The 25,500-nt window shown below is 32.1% G+C and overlaps 1 non-coding gene across 1 annotated transcript; it reads left to right on the top strand.

Moving 5' to 3' along the window:
* Nucleotides 1-16,849: 16,849 nt before the first annotated feature.
* On the top strand, nt 16,850-16,935 carry Trnay-gua (transfer RNA tyrosine (anticodon GUA)). Its single transcript is given in 2 exon segments — nt 16,850-16,886; nt 16,900-16,935. It is a non-coding gene; the product is annotated as a tRNA-Tyr (tRNA).
* The last annotated feature ends 8,565 nt before the right edge of the window (nt 16,936-25,500 follow it).

The raw sequence follows: 25,500 nt of genomic DNA, 5'->3' as shown, positions 1-25,500 counted from the left end.
AAAACTAAAGATAATCTACGGTAGATGTAATCTACTTTGCCCAGCCTGAGGTAAGTTTGCTCAATACATTATTTATTAACTGATAAATATACATATTTATATCATCCGTCTCAAAAATAAACATATAATTGCAGCCACTACAAGTACGCATGTCTTAATGAGCATGCTATTTCATATAAACAATAATATTTCAGATGTACTCATCATATAAAAATTTGTGAAAAAGCCTAAAAATTATCATTTTCATATATTTGGCATTACAAAGCACCAACAAAGCGTAAAGCTTTGATTTAGCAAAACCGAACACAATAGCTTCATTATCAAATTAACGTCAGAAGGATTTTGTTCAGTCCACCCGTACATCCATTAGGAAATTAATCAACAAAACAACGGATGTTAACGCATCTGGCAACTAATCAGAAACACAAATCTAGAGGCATAGCACTCGTACAAACAGAGCCGATGTGGGACAAACATACAAACAACGTAGCGCCGCAATGCAGGCGAGTGTTCAGCAATTAGTAATCCTTTGTAAATAATTTGTATTAGATACCACGTGATTTTTAGTTGTCGTATACGAACATTGCCCGTTCTGTTTAGGGTTGCTATCATCATTAATAATTCTTCTATTATTTTACATAGAACACTTGCACGTGCTACATCTCAATTAGATGTAAAAGGTATAACAATATTTGGTGGTAGGATTTTGTGCAAGGCTGTCTGGGTTGATACCACCCACTCATCAGATATTCTACCGTCAAACAGCAATGCTTAGTAGTGTTGTGTTCTGGTATGAAAGGGGAGTGAGCCAGTGTAACAACAGGCGCCAGATAAAAAACATTTTGTTTCCCGAGGTTGGTGGCGCCTTGGCGTTGTCGTGAGTAATGTTAAATATTTCTTATAGCACCAATGTCTATGCACGTTTGTTATAACTTCTCATCAGGCGATCTTCTTGTCCCATTCTCTCTCCGTCTCTCTCATCGTGTGAGATAAGAGAGACATTTTTTTTCGCACATATTTGTGTACTATAATTTATTCTGCGCAATTAGCTAACTCTCTCCTTGCGAAATGCTGCCGTAGTCGAAATCGATCAAGAGGGAATAATCACTATGAACTATTATTATTTAAAAAGACACCTATGTATGTATGTATGTATGTTTGTATGTATGTATATACATACAAACTCAGATACTCTCACATCATCACGCCACACATACCCTCAAACATATTAATACTGTTATAATAATACACATTTTAGATAAAATTTGTTATTGTATTACCGTGATTGTCAATATTTAAGTTTTAGTATGAGAAAATTATTATGTAAAGTATAGTATATTTTGTAACTGCTGTCTCGTAGTACTTACCGCTGATTGCATAAGGGAAGAGCGGGGCCTCCAACTACAGGTATCGATATACTTAAAAGGGGGTACCCAACGATGTATAAACAAGTGTACTACTTTGAATGAAATAAATTATTTTTATTTTATTTATTTATTTTATGTATGGATGCATGTATGTATGTATGTATAGACGTTATTGTATAAATCATTACACATATATAGATACCGTTGTATTGCTTGAATGTAGTTCGCGTTTTGCTTTTTGCTAATCAGTAATCTAACGGTTGCACTGCTCTGAATTATTGCAAGTGCATGCAAATAGCGCCATAATCTAGACGCAGATCGACATTTAAGCATTAATTACCATCAAGATTTGTTCAGCTCCTTCCTGAATTACAAAGCGTTTTGTTGAATGAAACGAACTTTTCTATTTATATTTTCGTTTGCGACCCAATCTGGCTTAAAAAGGGTTATAATAATTAAGTAACAAATACTATCGCAGAATTTCCTTAACAACTGTTTGAGAATTTGTTACTCATTATATTGTTTCTTTATAAAAATCTTCTGTATAAAATTAAATTGTATAAGAACCGAGAGGGTTAAGTGATTAAAACGTGTGAATCTTCACTGAAGATTGCAGATTCAAACCCGCATGCTTATCACTTAATTTTTGTGTGCTGTGGGGAAAACTGCATGTGTCGGATGAAATATGCAACATGAGTATCTACCAAATCTAATTGGAGCTAGAGGAGAAAGTTCCTCCAGAAATGAGGTATATGACGAAATACAGACTTACGATTACTATGAATCAGAATAATTGAATAATTCTAACATTAAAATAGTAACTGTAATCAGAATAATGATCAAAACTGCAATTTGTCACGTGGGTGATTCATTAAAAAGGATAAAAAACTGTACCCCTTATAAGGGTTTCTAAGCGTTTACGAATGACGAATAATTTGAAGTAATACGGTAATAATATTTGTGTAATAAAAACTTCTTGGTTCAAACTTTTTAATATTTAAAATTTATATTAGATAATGCAATTATAAATCTATATATACTTTTTGAGAATCATAAAACTTAGAAATTCTTTTGTATATTATAAACATTAATCATTTTTATGAAATATTGTTTTTGAGTCAAGTAAGTACTGCTTAAAAGAACTAAACATTTAAGTTTGGTATTAAATAAAATATTATATTTTGTATATATTTTGGACGTGGTTATTTAATAAGTGTAACTTATGAAGTGGCTAACTTATGAAGCCGTAGATCCCGATCTTGGTTCAAGACCTAGGCCGAGCCAATTAAAGTTATTTAGTCTTTCTATGAATTTTTTAGTATAAATTATATTTAATAGTTAGTTGCCTCAAAGAAATCGCTATATAGCGACAAGGTCAAAGTTAGTTAATACTAATAAGGATGTATCTATTTTTCATTTTAATTACATAACATGTAATTAAAGTGAAAACTTCTGTAGGTATGATGCGCTGGTTTATCGGAGATGATAGACTCGTGGCATTGCGTCACCGACATGCTATTTTAATATAATGAAATCGTTGAAAGTACAAATAATTTTAGTATTGTGGAAATTAATGAGGTTAATAATGATTGAAATTTACGTAAAACTGAGAGTATATATAAATTATATAAGTGTATTTTAATTATTATTTATTTCAATTAAGCTGTATTAATATTTTGTACTGAGTTTGTGACATACTGTGTACTTTGATGAATAAAAAGGGTATGTTATAGGTAATATTAGAGTATAAAAATACGACGAATCACTTCGAGAGAAGGTAAGTAGTGCCCTGCGCTTCCGCTGTCTTGTCTTGGCGGGGCACTACCGTGTCAGATATAATAAAAAGGAATAGAATTATTACAAAAAAGTATATTCTATATATTTATCTATTTTGACAAGCCGGTTGGCGTGGTTGGTAGACACTTGCCTTTCACGCCGAAGGTTGTGGGTTCGATTCCCACCCAGTACAGACATTTGTGTGCATAAATATGTCTGTTTGTCTTGAGTCTGGGTGTAATTATCTATATAAGTATGTATTTACAAAAGAAAAGTAGTATATGTAGTATATCAGTTGTCTGGTTTCCATAGCACAAGCTTCGTACAAGCTTAATTTGGGATCATATGGCCGTGTGTGAAAAATCTTTCCGGATATTACCTATCCATCAAATACCGTAGTATTGATATTTAACAATTTGGTCCATATTAGTAACACGTCCATACAAAATACTTAACAAAGATATCGTCCACACGTTTTGCTTATAATAATTATGTACTAGTAAAAATCAATATGTATAAGCTATTTCGACGATACATGCAAAATAATAATTTATTACTATTATTCCTCTACATGTTGATGTTAAATATCATATTTCGGTAATGATATGTGCGGAACGTTCCACATTTGATCGAATCCACGTGCGTCCCGGGAGTAATATTGCAGTAATTTTCTTGATCATTGACGAGGAAAATATGAATGGCAATAGTTCAAAGCGTTAGAATTAACTAGATTACACTTAAATGATGGGAGCGGAGTATAACGTAGTTGATTAGTGTATTATATCGAAATATAAGAATTATGACTAAAACTAAAATATTTACTTTACTTGGTGTAAATTTACTAATTTGTGCAAGCTCACCTCCAAACAGCAATTAATAGTAATTGCATTCCGGTTTAAAGGGTGAGTGAACTAGAACAGGCACCCCTTTTAGTTCTCAAGGTTGGTGGTGTATTGGCGATGTAACGATTAGGGACAACTGTTAGCATATTTGTTGTCTGTCCGTCTTACAGCTAAAAAAAAGAAAAAGTTCTAAATTAGGATGTACTATTACATAATATCATATTGCGGTATTTGTATAACTCATACAAGACTCATACTTTTACTTTTTCTGAAACCAATAGAAAAATTTGGAACAGAGCCAGATTATCGCGATGGTATTCTTCGTTTTTGATTGACTTTAATTTTCTAGTGTACTGCCACCACATATTGATTGAATGATTGTAAACGTAAATGTATTTTTAAATGTAGAATGAAACAAAACCAATTTGTCAAAAATTTTAATCAGTGATTGTAATTACTGAGATAGGAAATATTTGGCAAGTGTTGCACTTTTTTTTATCTCTGGAAAAACGCATTACACGTTTTCCCCACGGGAACAGCGGGGGGTATGCGGGCTCGCCGGTCTAAAGCGCCGAGTGCGCCCCGAACAACGGAGTACCCACAAAAAAACCAGGGGTAACCTTTCCGTCTTTACGGGATCGCTTGCGCATGCTACCGTGACGCTCTGACGACATGTGTAGAACTTGTCCAACTTAAAACAAAATAAAAAGACAATTTAGTTAGTTTTACCTTAAATTTACATCTAAGGTAAATAATTTTCAAAATAAAATATTTTTTAGGTTAAATTTTTGTTATAAATATAAATTCAAATATATTTTGCGGTCTGCGGCCTTAGCATCAGTTCATAGAATTAACAAGTACATTTTAGAGTAAAATATTACACCACACTTTATAAGTCATATGAAAAATAAGAAATCATTTGTGCTGAAATTGCATAAGCTTACCACCATTCCTTGTATTTCTTGTTGCGTTGCTTATAATGTGTACAGTACTAAGCAGTGCTATTTAGTGGTAGACTTAGTTATGAATGGGTGGTACCTACATAAATAGGCTCGCACCACCCACCACCAAGTAAATATTCGCTACAAGTAAATCAAATCCGTGAACGATAGCACAAACGGGCTCTACTTCAAATGATCTTAAGATATACATATGTATGTACCCTTTAAAAATATATCGTGCAATGAAAGCCCTAAATGGGGAAGCCGCATGAGTTTTAAGGGTTGGTAATTAGCAAATAAGAAGAATTGCAACATTTTATATCGTGTATAGAGCTTTTTTGTGCTTTAAATTACTCTTTTAATTGTATAAAGCGTGAGTTACCTCGTGTGTGGCACAAATTGACAACTGCAAAGCCATATGAATGAAACTTAATATTTTGTTTATTATATATTTTTTTCTAATTCATATATAAATACCTACATAAATAAGCATATGAATTATGCTTATTTATGTAAGTATTTTATGCATTACACGTATTGTTTATCCGATTGTGATAAATTAATGTGAAGATTTCGAATACAGTTACAAATCTAAAAATTATTTAGTTCGACAATAAAATAATACGCATAATATATATTATTATATATATTATGCGTATTATTATTAATTAGTAAGTATATAAAATACTACAATATATTAAATACTTGTATATATATTATAGTAAATACGCTTTAACAACAGGAACTCGGAAAACCATCAAAAATGTAAAATAAAAAAAAATGTTAAGGAGCGTTTCTATGTTGATATTATAAAACTAATGACTTTTTTGATGATAAAACACCTTGTGAATAAAATTATTGTCTCCAGACCGCTTCAAATATAAACATGAATAATTGCACTGTTAATTACAATTCAATTATAATGCTTCTATATTGAATAAATATTTTTTACTTTGTTAGTACGTTAAAATGTGCGCCTGGAATATCCCTCCACCCTCCACGCTATTTACAAAGGATCCCAGATATACCTGTTACTTTCCAATCAGGCATTGAGGCAGACCTGACCTCTCTACTTCTTCAGTAGCAGTCTCACGACATTAAAATCAACTGTCATAAGTCTAAGACCTTTTTTATCATATTAATATTATTTCGGAGTTGTTACTAAAAATGACGTGCCATTTTGATTGTAATCACGTCAATGATTGACAAATTACGGATTTACAGATGAAAAATATAATTACTGATCTCTAAAAAGAATGTAATTTGTTCTTTTTGACATATTCACACGCCACTGGCTGAGATCACAGGCTCTCATTAGACGGCGCGTGTCGGACGCGACGTGTGTAGGGGCCTTAATTGATTATAATAACGCCTGATCTCACCCGTCTATAGTTTTATAAGGGTGACATTACGTACTAATGGTTCCGAACTATTGTTTTCAACGCATTGAAATAAAACGCTTTGTGTTCTAAAAAATGCTTTCAAATACATCTGCCGTGAAACGGAATTGTTAATTGGTAATTGGTTCGTGTATTGCGTTTACAATAGTCAACGATTGTTCAAATATAAAAAAAAGTAATAAATAAATTTGATATGTTAATGTTTGTTTATGTATATGTTGTTTCGAACTTTTTCAGAATTTTGAAACAACTGTAAACAAGATATTATAATCAGTTGAAATTTTGCCAGCGTCATGCCAGACTGTGAAAATCTAAGCGCCGAAAACTTGAAAACAGTCACCATACTATAATACGAAACTATAACCTATCTATAATATTAGTAGCAGTCCACTCCGACTTTTCCGGGTTGAACATTATTGTTCATAAGATTATTGTTATTTATGAAAATAATGTAATGTAATAACTTTTATAAAAAAAATCCCTTGGTTATATACTACTATTTTCGTAGAGCCCAATTTTTCATGAAAATAATAGATGAAAGAAATTTTAAAATCGGTTAAGTAGTTTTTTAATTTATCCATTACAAACAAACATACAAAATATTAAATGTTTTCTCTTATAATATTAGTATAGATAAAAAATTTATATAATTCAGATTAGAAGTTTTTTTCGATCTAGAAAAAAAAACAAACGAAATTGATCTATTCTTAGTATTAGTAGGTACCGGCCATTATTACTATCTTCGCTTGCCTTTAATTATATTTAGAGATTTTTTTAAATAATTTAATTAAAAAGTCTATGTAGGTATGTATATATAAATATCCAACTCACATATACGACAAACTTTAAAAATATAGTATTTGTAAACTATATGCCACGTTTAGTTTTAAACCCGAGGGATCTGTAACAAAAAATTAAACCTTATTAAAATTAATGTCATCATCTATAGCATTTTTCAATTTCTGTACATTTTATATTTTCAAATACAACCGTTATAAATAAAATAAAAATTCTACTCCGTTTCTAAGCTTGTCATCTAATCATTGACCTTTTCTTACCAAGTTTGTATAAACATTACGCAATATATAATAATTATGACGTTCTTTCCTTTTTGTCCTATTTTTTTTCTTATATAATTTAGCGACAAATTTTATAAAATTGCCTTTCTATAACAATGATACTCAAAGCTTGAACCCATGTTATCAACGTCCTTTGACTTGTATAATCAAAGTGTCCTTTCAACCGAATGAGTAGGATTATAATAGCCTTAGAATGCAAATCGTATAGAGAAATAAATAATTTATAGCAAGAATAAGGTCGTTTTCGCATTCCGCGGTCTGCAACGATCCTACCGTGGAAAATAGGATTTTCATCATACTTGAATCTGGCTAGCCATCTGTGCCCAAATCTTATTTGAGACACACTGTTAACACGTACGAGTTTGACGTTAGTTGACGAATAATTTCAAGCGATTGGATAGATCGGTGATATTTTTTATTATGATACAATAAAAATGTATGTAATATGACAATACTTTGCTCGCGTAAATTAATTAAAGCATTTTTAATGCTACACGTATTTCACGTTCAAAAAACCTATATGACAATATTCGTTTGTTGTTTTAAACATAATGACACTTTCAAGGTGGTCGACTTGATTAAGTACGTACACATATGATAACCATATTACAAACCGAACATATGTTTTTTTAATTTCATGTCTTTTCATACTGGGTATTGATAGTAAGTCAGTCACGGTACTGCATATATATATTAAGTGCTTATATATAATATCTATGTATGTGACTTATTTTAATGAATTGTAAAATTAAAAGTATATATATTTAATTAGTTTTTCAACTATTTAATACATCTTATACTAAATGTAATAATTTGTACACTTAACTTATATTTAGAATTTTCGGTCACAATATTCGAATAAAATAACCGATAATGAAATGTCAGTTCACATTCTAAATATATTTATATAATTTTTTGAACACGTTAAATTTAATAAGTAAATGTTTTATTTTATCAAAGTCGATGGTAAAGGCAGTATGTATAGGGTATTATAGAGGTCGTTAAAATTCAATTGTTAGTGGCCACCCTGCCGGGTCCATCGGCCCCCCTGTAGATGTAATAACTCCATTGAGACTGCATAATTGCAAATCATTTGCGGGTTTTTTGTCCTTAAAGAGCAGGGCGTAGCGTGAAATTATGATATGGAAACCTCAAGAGGAATTAAATTGTTCGGGGATCGTAGCTGCGCTTGGCTAATAGATTGTGGAAATTAGTATGGTTTTATCTTCTTCATTTGTAAAATGTAGCTGGAAATAATTTGTTACTTATACTACAGGCAAAGATAATAGTCATTCAGTACTTTTCTCTTCTCTGTCATTGTTTCCGCTAGATTATTTCGGTTCGGTATCTCTGAATAAAAAAATAACTCCTAAATATATATATTTAATATTTCGATTAATATTATTGCACTGCCCATTTCTATTAACGTATTTAAATGGAAACACAACTGTCCTTTACATATATTAGCCCATTGATGATCGATTCTGTCGTACCGATAATCTCAAGACTCGGGGCTAAAAGTATTGTATATTTTCTGTGTCAAAGCAAGTCTCTAAGGCCATAACGAGTATTCTAGTCCCGTCTATTTCAAGCAAGTCCTGACAAAAATAATAATCATTGTGTGCTGTTGCACTTTCGGCACCGGGATGTATAAAATAACATACTTCATATAAAATATTCTTCATTTATTACTCAATTATATTTATTATTATAATACGTGTTACTTCATTTTCAATATTAAATAAAATTAGTTTGGGAGCGTATGACTCATCGACTTGACGTCTTTGTTGTATGGAGTTCACACACAGAAATATTAAGTCAGAAACCATTATTTATATAATTACTAAATCATTGCATTTTTCTGTTACATGTAAATTATTTTCCTTTTAATGTTAATAATGTGGTGGGGAGAGTACGGTTATGTGAAATCTTTAAAAAGTACTAAATTGTCTATAGTCTCATCCTAACATTTTTGATAAGATTGACAGTTCGCCATAAGGTTACGTATTAGTAGTCTTTGGCGGTTAACTCGGAGACAATAACCACTTATATAGTGTATAGTTAATAACAATAAAAAAGACTATTAGAAACAATATTACAATGAGTTATTAAAATAAATACTGTGATACGAAGTTAAAAACTGTAGAATATTGAAAACAATAAATTTTAATGTGTATTTGAATAATAAACATTTTGATACGATTGAATGATATAAATATACACATAGTGTATCGGTAATGAATAATTCGAATAAATCCATACAAATGTAGACAGTAATAAAATAATTTTCTCAATCGTAACGCACCCCCTGCGTGTCCAATAAAACCGACTATATATTCGTTTAACTGCCAACATCCTAATCATTAAATCATTGATGTGTTATACGTATATTGGCTTTGTCTTTATGCCAACGATTCAATTGAAAAGTTGAAAATTTTATAACGTCATTATTATTTTATTACTGTATTCAATAATATAACTTTCATCTAATAACCTTTATTAAGAATTCTAAAGTCTCACCATTGAATAGGTAATATAGTAATCTGGCTATTATTTTTATTTAATAAATATATACCGTGATTATGTGTTCATAAAAATATGAAACATATTGTTATTCTACAACAACTTTCAACAACAACGAACGATGAGTCATTTTGTCTCTTAAACATGGGTCACTCAATAATGTTATCTTATCACTAACTAAAATATTATTGCATTCAAATATACGCTTTACGTCCTTGTATTACAATCCAATATTCTGTTAAAGCATAGTTATGGTCGTGATAAAGGGGTGTTGGTGTCTGTCTGGATACATATAAACACTATACTTTAGTATAGGAGAATGTTTCATTACCAATTATAATATTGATTGTCGATTTAATGAGCGTAAATTTTTATATATTTTTAGATACCACATGTGAATTATGCTATACTGTAAGATTTCACTTCATTGCTCATCCATGAAATTTTGACAACCGAGTTATGGAGATATGCTATTTTGATTCTTGTATTCTTGAAATGTTATAATTATTATTGTCAATGTCGCATATCCCTTTCTGATATTTTACGACCGTTTTCTGCGTTGAGTTACGAGTTTGTTCTCAATAGCCTTATAGTTCGACTCAATAAAATATCTCAGGTTCTTCTGTCTAGAATTTTTCAGTAACAGCTCGGATTCATATCAATTGAATGAGTGTAAAACTATTGTCACATATTGAAATCTGAAAAAGCAGTATGGTTGTTATAGCAAATATTACCAATGTGATAAATTTAAGCAAATCTCTATAGTTCTTACGTAACTTAGAATAAGGGTGATAATTGCAAGATGATATTTTATCAATTGTGTTTTTCAAAACATTAATATAAAAAAATATAAATATTATTATACAAAAAAAAAAACTTCTTATATAAAAAAAATGTTATTTTAAAGAATTTTTAAGTAATATATATTTTTATAAATACTAATTATATTATTCAGTTCAATGGTAAATAAGTTTTCTAGATTTTATATTAAATATAAGTAGGTAGGCATTTCAAACCGCGCACATAATACGTAAGTCAGCGCTTTTTAGAGAAACAAGCGGTGAATTCCCTTATATAATGGTGTACATTACGCCGCTCTTACGTATATATTTCTTTATTCAATTTTAATAAGATCACAGGCACAGCTTATTTAGTAAAAAAGTTTCATTAAATTGATTACAATCGGCGATATCGAGTAACATAAACAAAAAAAAAACTGTAAATTTTACTTATTATACTTAAACATTTCGTATCCAGAAACGAAATTTATTTTAAAAACCTCGCATTGGTCTGAACAAATTAATGTAAACTACTCACTAAATTACTCTTAAAAATTCAAATAACAATATTGAACACATTCAACAAATCACAAGTCCCGCCAATATAATTAATTAATTACTTTAACTTTCTGTCCAACAACAAAATGATAATCTTTTTTTTAACAACGCTGTTGAAGGGATCAACTTATCACGGAATCTTCAAACTATACATATTAATTATCTTTTTTTTTATATCGAATTGTTTAAAAAATATACGCATGAAGATCAAAATATACTTGTCGCGAAACGGTTTCTTGCTTGCTGGGTCTGATATAAATAAGAAATAAAGCAGATATCGCAATATTTCCCCTACTGCTAATGTAATATTATTAATATAAAAACTTGCGTCATAACTGGACTTCATAAAGTTCAATAACCTAATTGGTTAATTCGCCAAAACAAATATAATACTTAATTGGGTGATTGTGTTAAATATGTAAACAGTGGCATTATAAGTCAATGTTGATAGAGATAGATCCTCGAGATACTTTTGGTCCTGTGTTTTGTTGAACATACAATATGTTATATGTTCAACAAAACGTATTATTGTGATCCGGTTTAAACGGTAAGTGAGCCAGTGTGATTACAGGCACAAGAGTAACATCTTAGTTCCCAATGTTGGTGGCGCATTAGCGATGTAATCGATGATTAAAATTTCTTACATTGCCAATGTCTATGGGCGTTGGTGACCACTTACCATCAGTTAGCCCATTTGTTCGTCCTATAATATATACATATATATATGTGTACATATCCGATGTACGGATTTATGTATATATAAATCCGTATATTGTTATTTAAGGATGATAGTGACGTCATAATGTTTTATATCCTGTAAATTCCTCCGAAGCCAATTTTTTTTATCGTAATTGCGTTTATCTCCTTAGCTTAACAGTAGTTGGATAAAAATTACATTCTACATTTGCCGCAACCAATACGGCTATTCGGAACTTCCCTACTGCGAGGTACTAAGATTGTATCTGTGTCCGTCGGGGAGCATAATTGGTTGCGATGCCGGCGAGATAACGCAGTCTGGTCTCGCAGCTGATTAAACGTACATGCATATTTGGACTTTCAATTCCATTCCATTTGCGTGTTCAATCAAGGCAGAAATATCGACTAATTTTTAACATTTAAATAAAGTACTTCATTATTAAATAAAGATTGTATATTAAATAAATATTGTAATAGATAAATTATATAAAAATTTAAATACGTTTTTTTGGAATATATATAATTGGACAGATATAATTTCGTCAATGTTACTATGAATGTGAAACTATGGAATATTGCATCAATCAATAATCTATGGAACATGGAATAATGCCCGCAGTTCGGAGGGATAACAGGTTAGGTATAAAAATGTAGCCTACATCCTTCCTTGGAGTTCAAAATGGTTTCATTAAATTCGGTTCAGTGGCTTAGCCGTAAAAAAATAACAGACAGATAAAGTTGGTATTCATAAATGTTTTATTTTACAGAATAGGAAGGCGGACGAGCATATGGGCCACTGCCAATGGGACATTGGCATTGTAAGAAACGTTAACCATCATTTATATCAACAATACGCCACCAACCTTGGGAACTAAGATGTTATGTCCCTTGTGCCTGTAATTACACTGGCTCACTCACGCTTCAAACCGGAATACAACAATACCAAGTACTGCTGTTTTACGGTAGAACATCTGATGGGTAGGTGGTACCTACCTAGACGAGCTTGCACAAAGCTCTACCAACAGTAAAAATAATATAAAAATGTGCAAGAAACTTGCTAGTATTAGGATAGGATTTAATAATAAAAAAGTTTTATTTCAATTCAAGATTTTTGTCAGTTAAGATCTCTATATCACTGAATTATGTGTCAGTATAAAACGCGGAAATGCAACCGTGAAACGCGTCCCAATGAAGTCATAAAGGAAATAGGACATGACCGGAAGCTTAAAAATCACAAAAGCAACTAGAACGCAATAATGCTATAATTACTGTTTTTCCTTCAGCATTAAAACACAGCGCTTTATGGCACAAAACAATTTTGCTTACCGCTAATGGCGTCACGATGACATAGTATTCGGATAGGTTGCTGTAATTATGGGAATCAGGGTAATTCGCCGCTTAGTACGGAAGGTTTTTGCTCGTTAGGAATCACCTACAGTCCGAGTGTAAGCGTGTTCAAAAAAAACTTAAAAAAAAATATAAGTTACAACTATTTATAAAATAATACTTTTATATTTAAATTTATATAAAGATTTTTTTATTTCTCTATAATATCACAAATGGTACTAGTAAATATTTATAATTTTAAAAATAGAATTAAAAATGTATTATAATAAATTTAATTTAAAAATCAATGTAAATAGCTATTGAGACGTACATAAAATCGTTTAGCATGTAAGTTCCGTTAGTATTAGGACCACGCCAATATGCTCCATTGAGCCGAGAAACGCCACGTCATCGCGGCTCAGTTTACCGGTGAGCTCGCATGAAAGGGTTTTATGGTACTGGTACTAAAGTCATGAAACTGCGGAATGGACACTTTTCGTAATACCGACTATTGCGAGTTGTGAACTATTCTATTTGCATTTGATGATTTGTCGAATGTCGAATCTGTGATTGGCGTTTCGATTTATAGATATTAGGATCGTAATCCTGATACGTAAAGCTCTTGACAATTCGATTTAGAATTAGCGCCTGTATTATCGTATCGGCGATTTAGCTTTAATTTAGAAACCTCATAAATATATTATTGCTAAGCAATTATCTCTTATATTTCGAGAAGATTTCGACTTTATAAAAAAATATACTCGAGATTCTAAGACACGATATATTTTGCAAGCAAATAAGATGACCTAGAACACACCAATTCAGAATTGGACAAACTGCGTGATGCTTTGATCTTCTGCATTATCTACTACGCCATCTTAGGCTGGTTGTATAATATATTGTGACTTTTAAAAATGTCTTCAGAAACTAATCTTTCTTTTAGCGAAATATCGTATTACGTAAATTAAATTTTTAAAGTTTAATTAAAATCATCAAATGACATTAAATATTTTAATGTGTATATATCATACAAAATAATGTCATGGAATAAAATTACAAAAAGTGTATTTTTTGTGGGTATGTCTGGAAATTCACTTACATGAAATACAGCCATTTTGACATTCATCTTGGTTGATCTTTTTTAATATTTTTATCGTTGAACTTTAATTCAGACTGATTTTTTTCTCTACGAATTAATCTTAAGACAAAAAGCAGTCGTAATTAAGCATCCGAGTGTTTCTAAGACAATCCTCACGATATAATATAATTACGCTAACCACTCAGAGTACAGAAAATCAGATCATCCGCTGAGCAAACAAAAGGACAATTAGACAACGATCCGGCACGTGAATAGCTTAATGTAGACGCAAACGCTGTTTACATTTCTCTTTGTTATGGGCAGAGCAAACCAGCGGGTAAATCCTCGAACTGATTTAAATACAGGGAATTATTTAATTTCTATTTAAGTTTTAATTTAAAATACTGTCACAATGATGCTTCCGAATGGTAATGCATCCACATCGGATAACGATAAGGGGTTAAAAATAAGAGAATTAGTATTTTTTAAATGACTAATGATATTTTAATACACTTTATTTTATTAGTGTAGGAAATCAGAGCAAATGAGCTTTCTAATGGTGACCACTGCTCTCAATAGACATTGTCGTCAGACGATGCAGCGTGTGACATACCATAAATATTTGTATGAAATATGACGGAACATCAATGCTCAGTTATCGTAACGCGGTACAACCCGTGTGGCCACACTCTTATACGATCAAAATGGCAATATGTGGTAGATACTTCATCGATATGGAAGCGCTTGCTCAAGCTGGTATGAGCGAATTTGAACAATGATGCTTCCGAATGGTAATGCATCCACATCGGATAACGATAAGGGGTTAAAAATAAATGCAGAAGACGGTAGTATAATATTTGTTAATATTCAGCGTGCCTTTATAATAAAACATTTGTACTCGCGATATCTTAGTGGATAAGTGTACTATATTAAGATGAATAAATATTACTTACCTCAGTTGAGAACTGAAAAGTGTAAAACCACATTGTTAATTTGTTGACTACACTTAAAACTATTATATATATTATATAGTATATGACCAAATAAAATATATAAAAGTCTAACAATTAAGATAAACAAGGCACGGAATTGTAAATAGTCTATTGAAGAAAAAAAAAAAAACAAAAACTTTTCCTTACAGCACCGATACACCAACCTTTGGATATTATGTCTGTTGTGCCTGTAATTACATTAGCTTACGCACCCTCAAAACAGAACACAGTAATACATGATATTGATTTTTTGGAGAAGAATAATCCGGTTTGCAAATACTACTATTACAATAATAACACCTTAACATTTTTTTCTTAAAATTCATTTTCTTACAAAGCCTATGTTTATGAACGGAGGCAACCTTTACTTAACTCATTTACCTCTAGACCAACAGGTTGTTAAGACCTTAAGCTTGTTTTATTTAAAAAAAAGTAAATGTTTGAAGGATCACATAACTTAAGCATGTGTGTATACTTCAATTTTACTTAATTAAAATCTTAGACAAAATAATTAGGTTCAACGTTATAAACTTTATTTATTTCTAGAAGAAGTACATTTTTTCTTTAATTTTTTTTATACAATAGGTAGCATATGGCACCTGATGGTAAGTGGTCACCAACGCCCATAGACATTAGCATTATAAGAAATGTTAACCATCGCATCATCGCCAATGCGCCACCAATCTTGGAAACTAAGATGTCCTTTGTACCTGTCAATACACTTGCTCACTCACCCTAACCTAAACCGGAACACAACAATAGCAGGCCTACCACCAGTGATCAATCATACTAATATTCTAAATATACCTCACATTTTGTTTATTTTTTTTTAATTTTCCTTTTTGGAAAAATGGCATTTTATGGATTCATGTTATGGATGTTTTAAAAAAAGATATTGTAAAAAGATAAGAGCAATAATATACCATATAAACTTATATGCACATATAGTTACAATAACAAGATAAACAAGAGCGTGTTACGTTAAAATGAGCAATGGTGATGAAAACATTCTTCCTCAATCTCAAGAACATGAATGACCTTTTATATTATGTATTCATCCGATATTGTATATATTTTTATCTAATAAATACAAATAGTAATAGTAATAAATGAAAGGAATTCCATGTTAATAATAACAAGAACACTATTTCGTATTAATTTTATATAATATATATAAACCAGATTTTTATTCAATTTTTTAGAATTGATTACATTATATAATATAGTTAAAGGTATTTTACATAAAACACTGGTCAACGTTTCAATTTTAATCCGTTATGATTCATTATTTACTTATTTATTTACATATGTTCTGTTTTTATTTGAAATCACAAAATATATCGAAAATATAGACAATTTACTCCATCTTGATACATTTTTACAATAACGCGACGCGGACGCTCATATCGAATGATAATATAAGTAGGGCACACCTTTCACCTCAAGTGCAAATCGCAATCTCACGATTTAAAAAATCGTGATATCTTCTGTGCCTTCGATAGCTCAGTTGGTAGAGCGGTGGACTGTAGCCGTGCGATTGTTATCCATAGGTCGCTGGTTCAAATCCGGCTCGAAGGATATTTTTTTTTTATTATAAAAGCGTGTATTATAACGCTCGTCTGCCGTATCCTATTGTTACAGTCGCCGTCACCGACCTTTCTTTATCTCAAATCTCTTCAAGCGTCATTTGCACTTTCCCAGGAAAAACATGGCAAATGAAAAATGAAATTTCACCGCCAGCCCTCCAAGCACAATGCTTATTGTAAGTTAAAACCTCATTTAAGTCTCACTGCAATGATAATAATTCTATATTGTGGGCCTGCTTAGCTTATAATCATATTTTTTAAACTTATTTTTTTTTTGGCGGGCCGGTTGGCTTGGTTAGTAGATACTTGCCTTTTAGCACGCCGAAGGTTGTGGGTTCGATTCCCACCCAGGACAGACATTTGTGTGCATGAACATGTCTGTTTGTCCTGAGTCTGAGTGTAATTATCCATATAAGTGTGTATTTATATAAGAAAAGTAGTATATGTAGTATATCAGTTGTCTGGTTTCAGATGCCGTATGTGAATAATGTCCCAGGATATTATTTAAGGATATTTTATTTTTATAATTGATTAATAACTAGAATTCAGTACTAATTCACGATATAATTTTCAGTTTATATACTTCGACACTGATCGGGAGACTCTCAGAAGTATATATACTATTCAGGTCTTTTGTAACTCGTTTTCTATGATGAAGTATATCAACTTGTATACAGATTGGCATGCCAATAGATATACGAACAGGATAACATAAATAACTTCTTAACAAATGATTGGTTCTATAGATTGATTAATTCTCACTATATCCGAATCCGTTTACTTTGTGGGTAAGTATCTAGTAATAGCCGAGATGGCCTATGAGCCGAGATGGCCTATGAGCCGAGATGGCCTAGTGGTTAGAACGCGTGAATCTTAACCGATGATCGTGGGTTCAAACCCGGGCAAGCACCACTGAATTTTCATGTGCTTAATTTGTGTTTATAATTCATCTCGTGCTTGACGGTGAAGGAAAACGTCGTGAGGAAACCTGCATGTGTCTAATTTCATTGAAATTCTGCCACATGTGTATTCTACCAACCCGCATTGGAGCAGCGTGGTGGAATAAGCTCCAAACCTTCTCCTTAAAAGGGAGAGGAGGCCTTAGCCCAGCAGTGGGATATTAACAGGTTGTTACTGTAACTAGTGATAGTTAGTAATGTTGTGTTCCGGTAGGAAGGGCGAGTGAGCCAGTGTAAAAGACACAAGGGATATAACAATCGGAGAAAATTTAGGATTGCTGTTTTATTGGATCAAGAGTGCACCTGTGTTAGCACACACCTGTGTGTAATTATAATATGTCCCGCACAGTTGGCTAGTCTACTTTCAGATTGACCACTTTAACTAAAATCAGTCATCAGCTGCTGGAAGAACAAGCGATCAAACATTTGTTATACAAAAATAGCAAGCCAATTAAGATGGCGTTAGACTAATTGGTATGCCGAACGGTTGTCGAATACCGTGATTGTATGTAAAATATTTTCAAGATTATATACCAAGACACAGTTATTTACATACGTATAATGTGAGAAATGTGCATGCTGACAATTTCGTCTATTTTGTTTTATGAAGCCACCAAATATCATATAAACAAAATGAATTAAGTCGATATTTACAAAGCGTCTGTCACTCTCGAATACATCATTAGTTATACAAAACGGATTTGTGTAAAAGCTAAGTCATGTCCGATGTCTTAAGGGGAGCGCCCGTCTCTTTGATAGACAGGAAGCATTTGAAGTAAAACATAATATATGCGTAGGATGTTAGCGATTATTTTAAGAATTGCCTTATATTTTATATTGCGTATCAGAAACAGAACGTATCAGTAGGTAGACTTCATTCTTAATTATGAATATCGCAGTATTAAATTATATATATTTTTTTCTAAACCATACATCTGATATCGTGTTGTAACTTGTGTGAGATGCTCTGCGTACATTGGCGAAGGTTACTGGCCCAAATAAACGTAATTATTCTTTGTCTTTCAATATAAGCTTTTTATTTAGACCCTTTATACTACTCGTGAGAAGCAGGGACATATAACTAATTAATTATATAATATTAATTTTTATTAGTATTTAGTGATCTTGTATTTTTTTTTTATTTTACTGAAAGTACCTAATTGTTACTAAATATATGTGTTTAGAATTTAAGATATTTTGTTTAAGTATTATTTACTTTTGATCAGTTTATGTCAGTTAATATTGAATAAATAAATAATTGGCAGACATAGTTTTTTTTTTTTTTTATAGAATACGAAGGTGGTGGATGAGCATATTGGCCACCTGATGGTAAGTGGTCACCAAACGCCCTTAGACATTGGCATTGTAAGAAATGTCAACCATCGCTTATAGCCAATGCGCCACCAACCTTGGGAACTAAGATTTTATGTCCCTTGTGCCTGTAATTACACTGGCTCACTCACCCTTCAAACCGGAACACAACAATATCAAGTACTGCTGTTTTGCGGTAGAATATCTGATGAGATGGAGATTTTCAACTAGAAAGGAAAACATCTTGAACTTTCGTGCAAATTTTGGCAGAATTCTGAGACGTCTGGAAAACAATGGTTTGTTTGTACTGGATAATTTAATGAGTGAAGAAATCTCTTAGATTCATCTTAAAAGTAAATTACGTAACAATATAACTCTTCAATTCAATGACCTTAAGAAGGTGGCGGGCACCGACTGGATGCGGAAGGCGGAGGACGGAAAGCTTTAGCGCACCTTGAGAGAGGCCTATGTTCAGCAGTGGACGATGATTGGCTGTCGATTGATTGATTGATTACTCTTCAGTGACTCATAAATTATGTACAACTGGGATACATTATGTTGTAACTTTTAACAGTCTTATCGAATAAAATAATAGACAAATGAAAAAATGGTTATAGACAATTCAAAATGACAACAACAGTGCTATTTAGTGGGCTAACTGCGATTTGAATGGAATGAACAGCGCCTTCTAGTGAATATATTCAAAATTACAAAGAGCTAATTGTGAGTTTTTCTGTAAGAACTCACTTCGTATCTCACTCGTGAAATTTTGAAACTTTTCTTCAATCATTAGAGTTCAAACTCAAAGTATTTATAATTAGCATATAAGTAACTATAAAAGTAAAATTCAAAATTAAAGTTTTTTTTTAACTTATTTAATAAGGAAAACAAACAGTACAAGATAAATAGAATAAATACATAAATAGAATATGAAAATAAGAGAAAACAAATTTAGAGACCTAGACCAGTAAAATTTCCCCAAGTAAATAATTCATACAATGCGCACACAAGTTGTTTGATTAAACAGTAATAGCCTGTAAATGTCCCACTGCTGGGCTAAGGCCTGCTTGCCTTTTTTTTTGAGGAGAAGGTTTGGAGCTTATTCCACCACGCTGCTCCGATGCAGGTTGGTAGAATACACATGTGGCAGAATTTGACATAAGCAGGTTTCCTCACGATGTTTTCCTTCACCGTCAAGCAGGAGATGAATTATAAACACAAATTAAGCACATGAAAATTCAGTCATGTGTATATTAAACATAGATTACAATTAAGATCTAAATTAATGAATGCAGTAAGTTTTTTAAAAGATTACTTTTTAAAGAAGTTTCTATCAAAAAAAATCAGTAAAATACCTTAAAATTCTTTAATAAAACATTTTTAAAATTTTCCCAAAGCAATAAAGCTGAAAGTATAACAAAGGCTTCACAATTAACTACTTCGTTATTCCTAGCTCTAAATTATATTGAATTTATGACTTATTAAATTTTGACGAGTTTCATAAGACTGAGTTTAATTTATAGGCAGTATCCTATTTTATTATACATCCGTTAAGTAACGAAGTAGCAGATATCCAATCGGAGTGAACAATTATATCGTCATTTGTCTGGCAAGAAGCATAATTCAATCAAATTACAATTAATTTATTTATGTCCGTTTAATGTGTTCAAGAAATGATGCGTTTTACTTACGGATAGTACAATTGTTTACGATGCGCAATTTAGATGGTGCAATTATTGGTGCTTTCGGTTCAGAAGGCGACTTCGTGCAAGTTCGTCTTGGTTGGTTTTATTTTTTATATGCGCCGGGAAGGCAAATGACTACTCCACCTGATGGTAAGTGGTAGTAGAGTCCAAACGCGACGACGGCCAGTACAGTCGGGAAGAATGTTCTGCACTAGCCACCCCCGCCTTGCCGGCCCGCAAGATGTCTCTTGATGGTATCCACTCATCACTTTTTTTTTTCTTCTTTTCAGCTTATTGCCATCCACTGTTGGACGAAAACCTCATTGCTTATTTTACCGCTAAACAGCACCATATATTGTTTTGTTTCGGTTGGTAAGTAAGCCAGTACAATTACAGGCACAAGGGATATATTTTTTCAATTTCCATTGTTTTTTATGGATTGTTAAAATTTCATATATATATTTGGTGGCGACCACTTTCAAGCAATAGTAGCCAAAATACTAATCCTAGCTGTTAAATAAAAATAAATCTTGGTGTTCCAAGTGACGAGGGTGGTTCCATTTTTACAGGTAATTTAAAAAAAAGAAATTTAGAAAAAATATTTCATCTTCCCGCATGTGTTCCTATACTATTCCACCTATCACATGCATTGTGCTACAGAATAATTGTTAGCCCTGTGCAATAGTCGCGTAACAGATGAACCAGCTCATGTTTGTTCCCACACTAATCGTAAGTACGTCACAATTTCAAACTACATCTATTCATACCACATACTAAACAAAAAAAAAAAAGAAGAAAATCGGTCGACAAACACAGAAGACAAAGCTCTAACTGTTTTGTCTTTGCCTATTTACATACAGATGTCTATAACGCAATAAATTTAACACAATAATATTATTCAATCTTGATATTAGGAAAAAAGGTTTTTCCAACTTTCGTTGCTAAGAAAATGAATTATTTTCGAAAAAAAAACATCTCGTAAACGCCACAAAAAGTTTCCTGATGTCCATTGAAATTCTTATCAGTATTGACATGGCGGCGACGCACATCTGGTGATTGATATTAATGGGGGTCGTGTGTAGCGGGCCTTATCTCTTTGTGTTTCGGGGCATAAATCCTTCCACAGACATCCTTTGAAAAACTGAGCGTGAGTAAACTAGCGTAGTTCGGGTCCAAATGGCGACAAAAAAATCAAAAAAGCGAAGTGTAATTCGGTACATACAGCGAGTTGTAATGATTATATAACATTTTCATTTCGCTTAAAGCCTTTTAAACAAGGTGTCTCTTAAAGGTAAACTTATAATTTGCCAATTAAACTTATTAATTAAAGAGGTCAGTATTACTTATTTGGATGAACAGATTGAGCTTATACGTATAAAAATAGTTTTTTTTTTATTATAATATATACTTATGTTTATATATCAGAAGAGTGTTAAGAATAAATATTGATGTCTAAAGAATGAGAAGATCGGGTCTGGAATACCCTCCCAAACTCCGCATTCCCCACTACTAAAATATCAAACAGGCATCATCAAGGCAAGCGGGCTCCACCTTAGACTGTATAATCGCTTTCCATCAGGTGTGATAACAGTCAAGCACTAGCTTATATATTTAAAAAAAAATAAGGATGGAGCGCAACTGCTCATTTGAAGTGAAACTGCTTCGAATCGTATATATATATGACGTGTGAGTGAAAGTCTTCTGACAGGTCAACCTCTGACACGTTAAGTGTCACGTTCTTGTAAAGTTGAAATGTCTTTAAGTTTTTAATACCATATTATACTGCACAAACTGCTATTTTCTGTCGATGAGTTTAATTGATTACGATTGACATTAATTATAAAATAATTTGTATTAATAATATTTGTTCTCTATGTTCAATAAAAACAAAAAAATCAGTAGAAATAAATCAAATTCAAGATAATCATCATCATATCAGCTGGAAGACGTCCACTGCTGGACAAAGGCCTTCCCCAAGGATTTCCACGTTGGCCGATCTTGCGCTGCCCGCATCCAACGTCTTCCCGCGACAATACAAATACATAAATTATAAGTTGTCGCCTACGACTTCACTCGTATTTTGGGGAGGTCAGATGTTAATTATAAAAAGGAACCCTATATATATATGTACTCCCTTGAAGTTCGAGCTTGCTTCGTACCAAATTTCATCAAAATCGGTTTAATGGTTTAGCCGTAAAAGCGTAAAGGACTGACAAAACTACTTGCGCATTTATAATATTAGTATAAATAGTTATATCGAGTACTGACTCTTTATCTCAGTAATAAACAAGTAATATCCCAATAATAAATGTATGTTGCGTTCATCTCATACAAATATGAAAAAATATACGACAAATTTCGAAGATCACGTATTAATATAGATATGTATAGAAAAAATATAACATTTTCTCTGAATCCACGTACAGACGTCGCCGCAATATGTTAGACGCAACGCAAAGGCGTTTCCGATACATAACAATAAATAAATCCTGTATACAGTTCTGCAGAAACATTAATATGATATAGATTACTGGAAACGGCACTATAATAAGACTTTTTAATACATAATTAAATTATTTACTATTACAATTTACAGAAATTCAATGTAAATATGATATTTTTTATTAGCAACTAGTCTCGTCGTATCAGTAACAGCCTGTGAATGTCCCACTGCTGTGCTAAGGCCTCCTCTCCCTTTTGAGGAGAAGCTTTGGAACTTATGCCACCACGCAGCTCCAATGTGGGTTTAATACACATGTGACAGAATTTTAGTGAAATTTGACACATGCAGATTTCCTCACGATGTTTTCCTTCACCATCAAGCACGAGATGAATTATAATAACAAATTTAGCGACTATGTATTAGTTTACGTGGCACACGTTAGTATTCGTCATATTTAAGCCAATTTACTCAAAACCATAATGAATTATACACTTGAACCTTCCTCATGAATCACTCCGTATATTGGCGAAAGCCGTACGAAAATCCGTTCGATAATTTTTGAGTTTTTAACGTTCAAACAGACATACATAGCGAGTGACTTTGTTTTATAACATGTACTGATATAGCACATATTATATTGTAATATATTATGAATGAAAATGGTTGAATAATTTTAGTATTATTGTAGATGAAATAATATATTCAAGATTAATGGTAGATTTTTCTTTGGATTGTGCGAAATGATGGAATCTAACAGACATTTCCATTCGATATCAATCTCGGTAATCATTAATTGCAGAACACGGTCGGTCGGCGCCATTTCTTCGCTGTCCTTACACTGTGGTCTTGGTAGCCACACTTATTTCACCATAATGTGTGTTCCACAAATCCTTACAAAGCGAATGAATGTAATGAATGAGAATGGAACGAGCATGTTGTTTTCCGTATTGTTCGGACATTAACCTGTCTGATTTTTTAAAATAAATAATAGAACGGGATATTTTTCAAAAAATATTTTGCAATTACTAAATAATATTAAATTATTACCAAACAATATACCATATATACGTGTATACTTATATTTTAAAGAGAACAGATTTGATTTTTGTATATTTGTTTGTAATTCCTTTCACCTATAGAACGCTACATTATCAGGGAGTAACACAGGCTATATTTTATTTTCAACAAAATTAGAGAATCCTACGAAAATTACAATAATGTAAGCCAAGGTATCATTTTTTTTTCCTATAAAAATCATTTTTAATGTAAATGTTAAACCGTGATGTGACGAAGTCGAGGCGGGCCGCTAGTGTTCAATAAAGTAAATGTCAAAGTATAATCTGTTTAATATTTAAATAGTAGTAAAGTAATAATTGGCTGTAGTTGTTTTACAGCTGTAAGGTTTGTAGCTCAACGCTGCCCCAATGCGTGTTTATACACACACATTGTAGAAATTTATTGGAAACATGCAAGTTATGAAAGAATTATAAACTCAAAATTGAATGAAATATAAGTAGCGTATGCCCGGATACCGTAATCTTCACTTGGTGTTCATGTTTTCTATCCTCGAATTATAGTAGTCGTACTTCTGACCTTGGGAAAAGTGTTTGCTCCTATAATAAAAGTCATTACTTGGGGTATTTAAAATAAACTTCAATTAAATTTGAAATCCATTTATTATCTGAGTTACAGAGCGACTGAATATAATTACATATCAATTTATTTACAGCAACAGCAACAGCCTGTTGCGTGTCCCACTGCTGGGCTAAGGCCTCTTCTCCTTTTTTTGAGGAGAAGGTTTGGAGCTTATTCCACCACGCTGCTCCGATGCGGCTTGGTAGAATACACATGTGGCAGAATTCGGTGAAATTTGACATAAGCAGGTTTCCTCACGATGTTTTCCTTCACCGTCAAGCACGAGATGAATTATAAACACAAATTAAGCACATGAAAATTCAGTGGTGCTTGCCCACTGAGGATATAATTACACATCAATAAATTAATGCGTATTTATTTAAAATATGGAAGCAATACTTACTTTAATGCAAGTGTGCACACGTTCCAATTGATTTCAACGCTCATGTTAAGAAGATAGAAAAGCGAATTCCTAGTAAAATTAGCATTCGTCGATTTCTGTGCGAGATGAACAATAATTCAAT

Source organism: Nymphalis io, chromosome 5, assembly GCF_905147045.1.
Source record: "Nymphalis io chromosome 5, ilAglIoxx1.1, whole genome shotgun sequence".
Taxonomy (NCBI): Eukaryota; Metazoa; Arthropoda; class Insecta; order Lepidoptera; family Nymphalidae; genus Nymphalis; species Nymphalis io.
The sequence above is the reverse complement of the archived record's forward strand: the minus strand, read 5'-3'. Positions and strand labels throughout refer to the sequence as shown.